This window comes from Ochlerotatus camptorhynchus, unplaced genomic scaffold (genome assembly GCF_037179485.1).
Source record: "Ochlerotatus camptorhynchus isolate MF236.1 unplaced genomic scaffold, CSIRO-AGI_Acam_v1.1 ptg000290l, whole genome shotgun sequence".
In the NCBI taxonomy this organism is placed as follows: domain Eukaryota; kingdom Metazoa; phylum Arthropoda; class Insecta; order Diptera; family Culicidae; genus Ochlerotatus; species Ochlerotatus camptorhynchus.
The window spans coordinates 1644171-1657799 of record NW_027040779.1 but is presented as its reverse complement, the minus strand read 5'-3'; the positions used below and the strand labels follow the sequence as shown (position 1 = coordinate 1657799).

The following is a 13629-nucleotide window of genomic DNA, read 5'->3' as shown; positions in this document are numbered from 1 at the left end:
ACCAAGTCGTATCCACTCCATTGTGGAGCGCATACCACACAACTAGTTGTCTCAGATGTGTGCAAGGATAGGGGTCATCAAGTTAAAATCAAATCTCTTACAAAGCTGGTCACGTCTTTTCGTAATGCCAAGTACAAGAACTTTTTCGAGGTTTCTGGTGGAAAGTTCCAACAAGATGGAATTCGAATTTTATGATGAAACGAAGTGTGCTTAACAATAAAGATTTTTTCGATAAACTTGGCCAGGAGTACAACGAACTGGGTGAGTACATAAATTATCGTTGAGTAAAGTACATATTTTACAAACTTTTTCAATCGTTGATAAATTTCATCTCATTTTTATAGATCTCACCTCTTATTGGGATTTCATTGAGGCGTTTGTGGAAGCATTCGCACCATTATATGAGTGCACGGTTGCGATACAGAAAGAAAGGTGTACACTCAGTGATTTTTTTTTTGCCTCTGGATGACCGCATTTGGCAGAGTATCTGCGTTAGAATCGAACATGTTCCGAACTGCGATCCTGGAATCCATGCAACATCGCGAAAAAGCCCTGTTCGGTAATTACGCTTTTCAGACAGCGGTGTAGATGGATCCCCGGTTTTCATGTCATGGTTCGAATTTATTCTCATCGTCACATAAAGAAAGCATAGTAGTATGTGTGAATATTCAAACATGCGTTGATATGAAATTAAAGCATTTGTCGATAGCACAAAGACGAGCAGCAGGTGATGCAGCAGTTCACGGGTGCAGGTAAGTCGGGTTTACCTTGGTTTTCTTTTCAGGTGCCGGTTCCAGATGCAGGTCAGTGCAATAAGCATTCACTAACACTTCTTCTTCTTCTCAAATTACTAACTACTTTATTTAATTGTACTTAATTCACCATAAATTCATTTATTCTTTATGCAATACAATTTTTACTCTAGTTTCACTATCAATAGAACTTCACTGTTTACATTTTGTATCGTTGACGTCCAGGAACCAAGAGAGCACACTCACGATGGCTCGAGCTTTTATAGCTGAGGGATGATCGGAAGTAATGGTTTCTCCATCTTGCCGAAGGGCCGTTAATGTCAGCCAAAAGTTGTCGGAGTCGGTCGGTCTAACGATGTTCGGGAGGTCGGCAATGGATTTGATGTGTGGGTTGGCAAGTAGATGGCTCTGCGATGTGCATTCGTGTGTCGATATATAATGTTGATTCACGAACATTCTGGCCCCTTCAGTTCGAGTTGACTGATGGCTTCGATTATTGATGGCTGAATGGAGATTCTTCGGATGGTGATGAATTTTACGACGAAGATGGAGTGGTTTCATTCGATGGTGATGATGTGATATTTTGCATATTTTGGACACCGGTCGAGTGAATTTTCCGTGCGGTGTTTGGAGAGTGACGACACGAACGATTACATCGGTTCCAGGGTGTAGTTCGACTATTCGAGCTGTTCCCCAGCGCATGGGAGGAGAATTCTCGTCCTTGATGATGACCAGCCGTCCAGTTTCAATTGTGGTAGATGGATTTATCCACTTCATTCGTGGCTGGAGAGTTGTCAAATATTCAGTGTGCCATCTCTGCCACAAATCTTGGAGGATTTTTTGAGTCTACTGAAAGCAGGGGTTGAAACAGTTGACGTTTTTTACTACACTCGCTCCGTTGTCGTGCGCGACAGTCTGTTTGTATTCGAACACTCATGCTCTACCGTTGTCTCTCTCACACAACACGAGCGGTAGAATAACATTCGAGCTAAAAGAGCTATCATATGACATGTGTGATTTCGTTGTAATTCCTCAATTTGGTGTAAATCAAACCATTTCTGATCAGAAATATTATTACTAGGACATCATTGCTTGCTATTTTCAGAATTCACACATGCACACCATCAGCAGCTCTTATTATGAGAAAAACTAAAAAAAATACATTCGTGACGGTCTTCGGCGACGGTGTCGTATGACAGAGCCTGTCATATGACATTTTAGTTTGGTACTGTACTATGATAGCTTGTTTTGCAAGTGTCGGAGGCAAAGGCAGTCAATTATCACAGAAAATGTGTCGACTACCGTGACCGCTTACAAGACTGACTGAAAGTGACGAAGACGATTGTACGGAACTGAAGAATAATCGAAGTCCGGCACAGCTTTCAAGGCGGAACCAGTGAGAAAGTGGCCGGGTGTGAGCGCCTCAAAATCGCTTGGATCGTCGCTGACTGGAACGATTGGCCTGGAATTTAAGCAGCATTCGATTTGAGCGAGAAGGGTTTCAGTGTCGTCGAAGGCCAAAGTGCGAGGTCCCAATACTCGGAAAAAGTGTTTCTGTGCCGATGCTATTGCTGCTTCCCACAGTCCGCCAAAGTGAGATGCTTTCGGCGGATTGAAGTGCCATTTGATCCCGTTTTTCTTGCATTCTTCGGCGACTGCAAATTTGTGATCCTGGCTGCGAAGTAGGCGACGTAGTTCGTTGACAGCTCCTACGAAATTTCGTCCATTGTCGCTGTAGATTTCGGAACAGAGACCTCGCCGGGAGACGAATCGTCGCAAGGCTTGAATGAACTTGGCTGTGCTCAAGTCCGCCACCAGTTCTAGATGCACTGCTTTTGTACAGAAGCACACGAAAACTGCCACATATGCCTTTCTCGGTGCTGCTCGTCGATGATGCGGTTGGATTTGAATGGGCCCCCAGTAGTCGATGCCGGTTACGGTGAACGGTCGGGTTGCAGTGACACGAGCAGTAGGTAACTCTGCCATAAATTGCTCTATCATTTTAGGACGGCTCCGGAAGCAAACGACGCAGCTATGGACCATCCGCTTGACGAGATCCCTGGCCCCTATGATTCAATACCGGAGACGAAGAAGTTGTGGCGCTGCGTGAAGATGTCGAAGATGAAAGGATCTAACCAGTAGCGATGAGAATGCGTGTGACGATGGTAGGATGACGGGATGCTTATTGTCGAACGAAAGTTGCGAGTTGCTAAGTCGTCCACCGATTCGAAGAACTTGATTGTTGTCGAGAAAAGGATGAAACCATCGAAGACGAGATTTAGCTGGTACAGGTTGTCGTTGTAGTAGTTGTTGTCGTTCGCTGCCAAAACATTGTTGCTGCACTAGCTTGATTAGCGTCGATTCCGCCTTGATGAGATCCTCCGTGGTGAGAAAGGTACTTGCTTGACGCTGAGTGGTTTTAAGCCGACAGTTTTGCAGAAACCGAAGACAGTATGCAGTAATCCGTAGCATGCGTGCGTAGTTGGAGAACTTTCCGACGTGCTCATCGATGAATGACGGTTCTTCAACTGCTATACCAGCAGTAAAAAGCGACTTCTTGGTTTCTCGCAGAGCTTCTTCGGGTTGATTAGGGTTGGATTTGGTTGCTATTGGCCATACGGTAGGTTCACGTTGTAGCCAGTCGGGACCGTTCCACCAGAGGCTGCTTTCGATGAGATTGTCTGCTGTCTGCTGTTCTGTATTCCGGCGACGTGATTCCACGAGCAGTTTTCGGTAGCAAGCTGGATTTTGGATACACGGTTCGCCACGATTGTTGTCCATGTAGAGGGAGAAGATTTCAGCCAGCAGAGGACTACAGTGGAATCGACCCAGAAAAATGTGTCCGCTGTCAGTTGAAGAGATTTCATTACTTTCTCGTAGAGCCAATGAGTGCACCGCACAGTTCGAGTCGCGGAATGCTCTGCTTCTTGAGAGGGGCGACCTTTGATTTGGAGGCCACGAGCGCTACCTTGACGCAACCATTAGCGTTCGTTGATCGAATGTAGACACACGCACCGTATGCGTGATCGGAGGCGTCGGTGAAGATGTGGAACTGCAGTGACGTTGGTGACGGAAATAGAACGCAACGTTGCATACGTAGTTCGTGGAGGCAAGGAAGTTGCGACTGGTACGATTCCCAACGAGTTTTGAAAGCTGATGGAAGTTCTTTATCCCAGCTCCATGCCTTTCCTTCATCGTCCATAAGTGTTCAAATGGCCTGCATAAGGATTTTCGCTGTGGTTACGACCGGTCCAACTAGTCCTAGTGGGTCGAATAAGCGTGCTATATGCGAGAGTGTGACACGTTTCGTCAGAGCTTCGGTAGTGGAGCTCGGAGAAAGTTGAGTCTTGTAGCGAAGAACGTCGGTGGCTGGCTCCCAGTGCAGCCCTAGTGTTTTGATGCATTGATCCCTGTCGAGGGCAACTAATGACTTGAGAGCCCTGTTCTCGGTCGGGACGTCTTCTACAACCGCTGGTTCGTTTGATGCCCATTTTCGTAGTTCGAAACCTCCTCTTTTGAGAAGAGATTCTAGCTGCTTTCGTAGAGCGATTGCTTCTTCTACTGTGTTCGCTCCGGAAAACAGGTCGTCGACGTAGAAGTCCTTACGAAGAACGTTGGCAGCTTCGGGGAAGTCGGTTTGCTCGTCATCAGCCAGTTGCTGCAGCACTCGTGTAGCAAGAAACGGAGCGCTGGCGGTACCGTAAGTAACGGTTTTTAGCTCGTATGTTTGTAGAGGGGCTTCTGATGATGGACTCCATACTATATGCTGTAGGTTGTTGCTTCGTTGGTCCGTCAGAATCTGCCGATATATTTGTTTGACATCGGCGTTGAGCAGGATCGGGTGGATTCGGGATCGCATAGTCAGTGATCGGAGGTCTTCCTGTACAATGGGTCCGATCATGAGTGCGTCATTCAAGGATGGTCCATTCGGTGTACGGCACGACCCGTCGAAGACCACGCGTACCTTCGTGGTGGTGCTGTCCTCTCGTACTACGGCATGATGGGGAAGATGGTAAGAAGGATATTGCGCTTGCTGGTAATCCTGCACAAGTTCCATGTTACCTAGCTGCTGGTACTCGTCCATGAAATCTTGGTACTGTTTGCCGAGTTCATCGTTTCGAGCTAGCTGACCTTGCAGGAGACGAAAGCGACGAATAGCAGTGCGCCGATTGTCGCCGAGGTTAGAGAGGATGTCTTCCTTCAGAGGCAGAGAAACGATGTAACGACCTTCGGGAGTTCGAGAGACCGTTCGACAAAAGTGCTCTTCACACGCAGTTTCCTCCACCGAGTAGTTAGGGCTTGAGCTGTCTTCTTCGATGGACCAGAATTTCTCCATAAGGGTGTTCAAATCGGCAACGGCAGCGACGTTGGCAACGATCAGAGTGGTTGAAGGACACTGGGTGTTCTTCCCGGAGACAACCCAGCCGAAGACGGAATTGATGAGCGTTGGCAGACCAGGACCAAGTTGGATTCTACCCGAGACTTTGAACAATTCAAAGAAGATTTCCGCACCTAGAATGAGATCGATTGGGCTGGTTCGGTAGAAAGCAGCATCAGCTAGTTGAATGCCAGGCAGAATCTCCCAAGATGACGTGTCGACTGCACCTGAGGGCAAATCGATTGCGACCTTCGGCAGCACGAGAAGTTCAACGGTGGTGGCATAGTTACAGACACGAGAGTGGATTTTCGAGAGGAACTTGAAGCGCGATTCCGTTGAGGACTGTCCTATTCCGGCGACAGGAAGGTGGATCCGCTTACGTTGGATCTTGACAAGTTGCGAAAACGTTTCTGTGGCAAAGCAACATTCACTGCCTGAGTCTAGCAGCGCTCTAGCAGCATGTTCCGTCCCATTATCGTCGACTACGATGACTACAGCGGTGGCGAGAAGTACGCTTTTGCGTCCGCGTCCAGCGGAAGCGTAGCTGGCATGCTCGTTGAGGGTTGCTGATACTGAAGCGGATGGTTGTTCGGTTGATTGTTGGCTTGAATTCTCCTTCGGTTGAGGCGATTCGATGACCTTCGAGCTAGTTGCAGCAGAACCTTGGCAAAGCTGAGTGTGATGGTGACCTCTGCATTTACGGCAAGTACTTGATGACGGACATTCCTTAGCCATATGCCCCTTACGCAGACAGTTACGGCACAATTGGTGGCGACGAACTTCCTTTTCCTTCTCATCGACATTCATTCTGGAAAATACACCGCATTGGTACAAAGGGTGATGATCTGAGCAAGCAACACACTTTCGTTGGTTGGTTGGACATGTTCCGTGACTGGCAACCACTCGTTGAACCGGTTTCTTGGAGAAGTTGATTGGTAACGGAGTCGCGGTGGTCTTTCCGATGGTTTGCAGAACCGAAACTCGGCGTTGAATAAAGGTCGTCAGATTCTGGAACGATACGGCGTTGAGTGTCGATGCGTGTTCTTCCCAATCCCTCCGGGTAGTGGGATCTAAACGGGTGCTCAACATGCGGATCAGCAGAATGTCCCAGTATTCCGTTTGCTCCCCGAGCTGATGAAGGACTTTCACGTTAGCTTCGCACTTTTCGACCAGCGAGTGAAGCTCAGAAGCGGATTTCTTTCTGACGGATGGAAATTCGAAAAGCGAGTCGACGTATGACTGCTTTAGGCGTACGGGGTTCTGGTAGTGGTCCAATAGTAGATTCGAGGCAACCTGGTAGTTTTTGGCGCTAAGGGCAATAGTTTGCACGAGCTTCAAAGCATCCCCAGAGAGTGACGAGCGAAGGTAGTAGAATTTCTGGATGTTCGACAGTTCATGCGACGAGTGTACCAACGAAACGAAAAGGTCGTGGAAGTTTAACCATTGGTCGAGATTTCTGGCGAAAACTGGCAGTTTTATGTCGGGCAACCTTACATGCGACGACAGAGGGCTTTGCGTGGCAGAAGAAGAAGATGAAGAAGTGCGTGGCGACGTAGGTTCGTTTTTATTTACAGCCAGCAGGAACCCTTTGACCCTGAAGTACGATGTCTCGAACTCGATGCGCTCTTTGAGGTGAGCCTCGATGGTTGCTTCATCCAGCGTTTCAAGCTCGGCTTGTATGGCGTTGAAGTCGTTTCAGATGGCCACGAGGTGCTCCAGTCGGACGGCAACTTCACGTGCACCAGTTTCCTCCTGGTAGCCATCGACGAACGCCTTGATGAGTCCGAACGAGGTTAGGTGGCTCTTCTGCCTCGTCTTCAGCGATTTAATTCGCCGATCGTTGGACATCGTGGTAGGAACAATTCGATTGGGTGCAAAGGATCTGCAAACCACAGACCGCGCAGATCAAAAGGGTTGATTTAAGGTGATTGGAAAGCTAATAACCTGATCTAAGGCAAAGCTATGCCTTGTGTAAATTTCCAATCGACGCGAAGCAGGTAACCTCAACCTGGCCGGGCACGTGGTAAAAACCTCCAGTAGGGTAGGCGGATGACCGGAGTTCGACGGTAATCTGGCTCGAAGGACCACTTTGTCGATAGCACAAAGACGAGCAGCAGGTGATGCAGCAGTTCACGGGTGCAGGTAAGTCGGGTTTACCTTGGTTTTCTTTTCAGGTGCCGGTTCCAGATGCAGGTAAGTGCATTAAGCATTCACTAACACTTCTTCTTCTTCTCAAATTACTAACTACTTTATTTAATTGCACTTAATTCACCATAAATTCATTTATTCTTTATGTAACACAATTTTTACTCTAGTTTCACTATCAATAGAACTTCACTGTTTACATTTTGTATCGTTGACGTCCAGGAACCACTCACGACGGCTCGAGCTTTTATAGCTGAGTGGTGATCGGAAGTAATGGTTTCTCCATCTTGCCGTTCCCGAAGGGCCGTTAATATCAGCCAACAGTTGTCGGAGTCGGTCGGTCTAACGATGTTCTGGAGGTCGGCAATGGATTTGATGTGTGGGTTGGCAAGTAGATGGCTCTGCGATGTGCATTCGTGTGTCGATATATAATGTTGATGCACGAACAGCATTGATTCTCCATTCTTGGATTATTTGCTAGCAGTGTACAACAAGCTTACCAACAAATCACAAACATGGCATCAAGATCCATCACCTCTACCAGCAAATGAGGGTGTGCCATCTACATCACAGGGCAAGTTTAGCCTCAATAGTTACTTGTCTTCGAGGCTCGGCGAAAGTTCTGCAACGATTCCAAAAAGCAACACCTTAGAAATTAGGCTAAGGAGTCTTCAGCACCAACAACGGGTAGATGCTGATATTCAAGATTTCAGTATCGTGCACTACTGGGCTCAAAAACGCTTTGAAGATTCAGAGATGTGGAAACTGGCCAGGTGTAGTAGACATCCCCAAATCTTGATACAGTACACGAATTTACTACATCAGCAGAAACGTGTCGTACCAGCATACCACTTCATCAGAATTACAGTTCGACTTGTGAATCCGTAATATGACCGATTCACACGGTAAATACAGCACATACTTAAGCCAGGCTGCGAGGCTCTAATTTGCAAACGCAGCATAAGCTGTATATGAACTTTCCTTGTCTTTATATAACATTCACTCATTTACACTAGCGGACTCCAAACCTAAAACCTAATAATAAACACTCTGAGTTGAATCGTCAAAGCGTTCGGTAGTTTTATCCGAAAGTCCGAACGTATCATGGTCCTCAGGTCCAAACGTATTAAGGGTATTTGATAATGTTTTCCAGATTTTAGGATAACCAGAAGCCGCCATCTTGGATTTCAAAATGGCGTCGGACATCGATTTCCGTTCTCTATACGTCACCATGATTCCAAAAATATCCATATTGAAGGGTATTTGATTCAACAATATTTCACAATTATAATGTAACCTGTTTGGGCAACGCGCCACTTTCCTATTCGTATTATTGTTAACATTGTAATGCCTGCTATACCGTATTGTGTTTGTACGTTTATTGTATCGTGTGTGAAATATATTCAATCGTCTCGAAACCACCACCGCGGCTGGTCGGTAGAATATTCGGTCGTCTTTTAATTTAATCTTATACTGATCACAACGCAGTAGGGTTTTTTTTTTTTTTTTTTTTCTTTATTTTTGTGATTTTTAGCCGTAGGCTAGTTCATCACATTTAACGCAGTAGGGTCCTATCGTGCGCGATCATAACCGGAAGTCACTATCTTGGATTTAAAAATGATGGCGAACATTGATTTCCGGTATTTAGACGTCATCCTCGGACAGGATCGTAAGGACAGAAATCAGTTTCCGGCATCTACACTTCGTCCCCGGTCCGAAATATAAATATTGATTCGGATTGGAATGTATTTTATTTTGACCATTTGGGAGGTGAATTGTCCGTTGTCCATTATAAAATATATTATTTCGAACTATCATTGATACAGAAAGAATCCCTATCTCTATCATGTGATAGTTCAACTATCAGATGGACCATATATCATGAAAGCTAAAGGAAATGATATTGTTTCTATCTGTCCTATCCCATCATTGAGTCTATCTATCATTTTTTCTATCATGATAGTATCAAAGATGGGATAGGGGTTCTATCATGATAGACTGAGAGAGAATCTATCATTGTGATAGGCCTCTATCTGATAGATGATATTATCACCATTTATCAGATAATGTTGATGCCTGCGCAGCATCCTAAAATCACTACAATATGAAATGTCCATCAAATTCAGACAACTTTTGGATTTTTGTCCGAAATTTGTATGGACGGTGTCCACTGTGCGACGATCGCTCAAGCACTTGTCACCGGGTGGATTTCTCGTTTTGGCGTACCGACGCCAGTTCGAATCGTCGCTGTATTCCGAGTTGGTTCACAGCCTTGGAATCAGCCATCTGCAAACAACGGCGTTCCATCCTCAATCGAATGGCATCATCGAACGGTGGCATAGTACGTTGAAAGCGTAAATTCTTTGCCACGACCCGGACCACTGGACCGAACACCTGCCAGTGATCCTGCTTGTTTGTGGACAACCTACAAAGAAGACATCCAAGCATCGTCAGCTGAGATGGTGTACGGAATGACTCTCCGCATACCGTCCAAGTTCTTCGTCGATAACACCACCAATCGCACCAATGCAGATTTTTTTCGTTAAGCTGCGAAAAGCTATGCGTGATCTACGACCCAAGGACACGGCATGGCCTGGAAATCGAGCCGTTTTCATGCAAGCACGTTTTCACCCGCAACGATTCCGTTCGACCGTCGTCATCGTCCCCGTACGATGGTCCATTTGAGGTGGTGAGTCGAACCAGCAAACACTTCAGGATCGACGTCAAAGGGCGGTTGAAGTTCGTTTACACAACTGAGGAGCAACAGCCGCCACACAGTAGCTCTAGTCCCGCAGCTACAACTCCACCGACTAGGCTCACTCGTTCTGGTCGACGAGTCGTCATTCCATTTCGCTATCGCTAGATGGATGTTTAGCAGGGGAGTACTGTAGCATCATCAACGTCGCATCATCGAGGCGACATCATTAATCGACGGTGCAACATCTCGAACCCGATCGGTCCGCAATAAATTTAAACAATAGCCCTTTATTTTGCCTTCTGCACCAGTTTTCAGTAAATACTTTCATTATTTCGATCAGCCAAAAGGCATTGGCCGCCTCTATATATAAACCCTGTAGATATATTTTGATAATATTATTTTGTATCCACTAGAGAAGGTGAAAGTGAAGTCTTTTTCTAGCCCGTGTGCCAAAGATAGCACACAATACCTATTGGGAAAATGTTCTTGTGCAAAAAAGTAAGAGGTTGTATCCAAGATACGACCGTAGATTTGACGCATGATTACGAAAGGTAGTTTTGATGTCACAGCAAAAGTAGATTATATTTTAAATTGATTTCATAACTCGTTATCAGTGATAAAGTTCGATAGGTTGAAATTCAGAAGCAATTTGAGAGTTCTGTTTGTGAGGTGCTCTGTCGATGTCCATGCAGAACAAGCCAATCCTGGGCGATATGTCTTGGATACAAGCTCTTACTCTATAGTTTACACTTTTTTTTCCAGTCATTTTTGGTCCTGAAAAGAACCGATGAGTTAGAAGATTGGACACCAGTTTAGAACAATGCTGTGGAAATTGGTCCTCGATGTTTTTGGAGATGATAGCGGTGCGGAAATGAAATATGTATTAGGGAAAACACATCAATCACAGAATCTGAGCCTACCGGACGGTACCTACGTTTATGACTTTAATTTTAAATGATCTTTATTTCTTGTATTTGTAATTTATTTATTTATTTATAATTTATTTATTTGGAGGGAAAAGCCCACACTAGTGAGCACAAAACCTCATCATTTCAGTACCAACAGATAACATGGAATCCTACAGATACATTTGCTTGAACTAAGCACTAAAGCTTGAGCTTGAGCTTGATTGACCGCCCACGGTTGCTACTCTGTTATTGCCAGATCAGCTGTAATTACACAGAGAACCAATAGACGATGCTTGGGACTAGCAATCATCCTCAATGTGTAAAAACTGGTGATCTTAAATTAGGCAATACCAGCGCCGGCCGCGCCCGAACACAGGTCAAGAAAGGAATGGGAAGGATTGTGTTGACATGACACTCGCTTTGATGGAAGCCGAGAACACCTCTGCACTTCCACGAGGAATCACTGGGATGTTGGATAAGAGGGTTGGGTTTGCAGCAGAGTTCGTTTTGGCCTAACGATCGTATAACGCGAAGGAGCTTGGGACTAAACCCACGGTCTTCTGCTCAGTAAGCAAAAACGTTTGCCACTAGGCAGACGAGCACCTTTTTAATCACCGAGTTGCTGTTATTACCATGTAGTCATATTAACAAATAAAACGATTGACGAATCTTGAATGTGGATGGGCCTGAGATTTTTATTTTTATTTTTATTCTATAAAAAGTTTAGTTTTATTGTCAGTGTTTTTACAATTAGTTTTCTATATCTAGATGAAAATTCAACTCAGCTACATCAATTCTACCGTTACTTCCATTAACAAAGCAGATGTAATTAATAAAAAGTTTAAGAATTTCCACACGTTTTGTATTTTCTATTCCTATTAAGGCAGGTCTCACCAGGTCTTCAAATGTGAGTCGTCTCCATCCATCCAAAATGCCTGTTATCCTCTGCTGCAGGACCGTCCAAGCCGGGCCAACACGAGTGCAGGTGCAGAATTTATGGAGGAGAGCCGTTTGATTGTCACAATGTGTGCAGTTCTCGTCCGCCACTCGCTGCATCACAAAAAATAGCTTGCGATGCTCGATCTTCTCATTGACCAGGAGGTACAGTATCGTCGGGCTATTACGTTCCACCCTATGCAGGTCGGTTTGGATAACGAAATGTCGGTGGATTTGATCGGCGGAGGATTTAGTGAGGAAATTGGGATAAACTAGATAGGATTATTTTGAGGTCAGGAAGATCTATAGAGATTGCTGGGCGGGGATTTACGTGGAGCAGAAGGGATCTAAAATAAGGAAGGGAATCGATCTCACGGATGGTGCCGGTTAATGGCCAACGACTTACATTTTAGTGCTGGTAGATGCAACTTCAGTCCTCCGTCTTCTCTGCTCCGTGCTAGCTGCATCATTGGGACGTGGGCCACCATTCCTCTCCACAGGAAGGTACCCATCGTTGATGTAATTTTCGCCGTGTGCTTGGCAAGGGGCGGCAGTATCGACGACAGGTACCATATCCTGGAGGTGCCGACGTGTTCAGCATGATGACTCTTTGGTGCAACGTTAGTGTCCGTAGAGAGTGCAACCACATTTGCTGCGCGAACTTCCCTACCTGTGCATCCCAGTTCAACGTCGTCATCAGGCGGATTGAGTTTGCGAAGACAACACCCAGAATTTTGACTACATTCGCTGTTTGCAGCCACGGGGTGATGATCGCGTTGCCTTCGCAAAACCCAACGTCAATGGAAATAGTCTTCCGCAAGTTCAATTTGGCACCGGCGGCTAGCTCGAAGCGAGTGAACAGACCATTCATCGCCTCGATTTGCCCGACCGATGTGACGATGACGCTGATATCATCCGCGTAGGCCACTAGCAAATCATTTCCGCATGCTTGCTCGAGTCTGACCACCAGTGGGTGGAGGTACAGCACGAAGAGGTGCATGGACAACGGGTCCCCTTGCCGTACCGTTGGATTTCGAAAGGGCGAGAGAGATGCCCATTGATGAGCAGCCGTGAGGTTGAGCGATTGGCAATCTGTGCCAGCAGAGCGATGAGATTCTCGTTGAATCCGAGCTTCCCGGCACGGCGATGGTGACGGAGACTGGCGATCCGATCTTTCAGAGCAAGGGTGACTTGGAAGATGTTTCGCTCGGAGTTAGAGCATTTCTGTCCATCGCTCAGCACGTGGTGGGCTCTCATCACCCGCTCTAGCCTGGTCTTGATAATGCGGGAAAACAGTTTGTAATCGCTGTTGAGCAGCGAGATCGGACGGTAGGATCGTGCCGTGTTGTCTCCTCCTCTCTTTTTAACCAGCACGATAATGCCTTCCACAAATGCGGCGGGAAGATTGCCGGTGAGCGCTTCGTTGAGCAGCAGGTTCAGCTCTCGGTGGATAACGTCGAGCATGCGGTAATAAAACTCTCGCGGAATGCCGTCGCAGCCGGGAGACTTTCTGGGAGCACTTGTTGTTATTGCCGACAGAATTTCTGCCGTGGTGATTTCGCTCGTGCAGGCTTCATTCAGTGGGTCGTTCGGCGGAACAGCTATGTCACAAACGAAGCTGTTGTCGTCTCCACCGTTTGCTTCTTCCGAGTAGAGCTCGGAGAAATAGCCCAGCAAGTGCGCCTCGATCGCTTGCGGTTCCTCGATGTTTGCATTTTGCTCCGTGGCCAGTTGTGTGATGACGGTTCTCTTTCTCCGCCTCTTCCCCAACTGGAATATCGACAGTGGTTCCCCCGCCACGTGCGTTTCGTT

General features: G+C 46.4%; 1 pseudogene; it reads left to right on the top strand.

Moving 5' to 3' along the window:
* The first annotated feature begins 465 nt into the window (after positions 1 to 465).
* LOC135706740 (uncharacterized) lies at positions 466 to 8163 on the top strand (annotated as a pseudogene).
* Positions 8164 to 13629: the final 5466 nt, after the last annotated feature.